General features: G+C 54.7%; 1 pseudogene; it reads left to right on the forward strand.

The window, feature by feature from the left end:
• The first annotated feature begins 300 nt into the window (after positions 1-300).
• Positions 301-1,023, forward strand: LOC132211258 (casein kinase I-like; annotated as a pseudogene).
• The last annotated feature ends 278 nt before the right edge of the window (positions 1,024-1,301 follow it).

Raw genomic sequence — 1,301 nt, forward strand, 5'->3', positions numbered from 1 at the left:
TGTGGCATGATGCTATTTTCTTCAGTCATTAAGATTTAAAAGTAAGGGTGGCCGATTTTGCGTTGGCTGGAGCCTGCGGCGGCGGTGGCAGCGGTATCCCCGCCCTAACTCACCGCGCCCCGTTTCCAGCCCGCGACGTGGCCCCAAAGCGAGGCGGTGGCGGCCGCCGGACACAAGCGGCCCAGCCTGGGAGCCCCGAGAACGCCCCTAAACTGCAGCTGAGCACAAAGGCACCTGACACAACGGCGGTGATGGGGTCCCCTTGGGCGGATTCGGGGCCCCGTGAGGCCAGAAGCCGCCCTGCTCCCGGGACCAGCCCAGGGGCCCGCGTCCTCCTCCCCGAGGTGTCCGGGCTGGGCCCCAGCCTCCCCCTCCGTCTCCCACGATGGCGAGCAGCAGCGGCTCCAAGGCCGCGTTCCTTGTCGGAGGGAAATACAAACTGGTGCGGAAGATCGCGTCGGGCTCCTCCGGGGACATTTACTGGCGATCAGCATCACCCATGGCCGGAGGTGGCAGTGACGCTGGAGGCTCAGAAGGCCAGGCCCCCGCAGTTGCTGTAGGAGAGCAAACTCCCTAAGATTCTTCGGGCGGGGTGGGCATCCCCCACAGGTGGGCAGGAAAAAGACCGCCATGTGCTAGTCCTGGGTCTCCTGGGACCCGGCCTGGAAGACCTCTCCAATTTCTGCGCAAGGAGGTTCACAATGAAAACTCCTATGTCCGCTGACCAGATGGTCAGTAGAATGGAATATGTGCATACGAAGAATTTTATACACAGAGGCATGAAACCAGACAACTTCTTGGGCATTGGGCGTCACTGTAATAAGTTGCTTCCTTATTGATTTTGGTTTGGCCAAAAAGCACAGAGACAACAGGACAAGGCGACACATACCACACAGAGAAGATACAGATCTCACTGGCACTGCCCGATATGCTAGCATCAACGCACATCTTGGTATTGAACAGAGTCGCCGGGACGACATGGTATCATTAGGATATGTTTTGATAGCACCACCCTGGCCCTAGCCAACTTGGCTCCATGGATAGAGCGTTGGTCTGCAGACTGAAGGATGCGAGTTCGATTCTGATCAGGGGCACGTGCCTCCCGGGTGGGGGGCGTGCAAGAGGCAGCCGATCAATGATTGTAATCATCTGATAAAAATTGGGTTACTTTAATAGTACATTTTACAAATTTATTTTAATTATTGGGAAAATATACTGATATTAAAATTGCTGATTTACACTTGATAATCCTAACTCTTGATCTTGTCCTTAGTAATGTAAAATGTATTAGTGTGCCTCTT

The sequence above is a fragment of the Myotis daubentonii genome, chromosome 10, assembly GCF_963259705.1.
Source record: "Myotis daubentonii chromosome 10, mMyoDau2.1, whole genome shotgun sequence".
Taxonomy (NCBI): Eukaryota; Metazoa; Chordata; class Mammalia; order Chiroptera; family Vespertilionidae; genus Myotis; species Myotis daubentonii.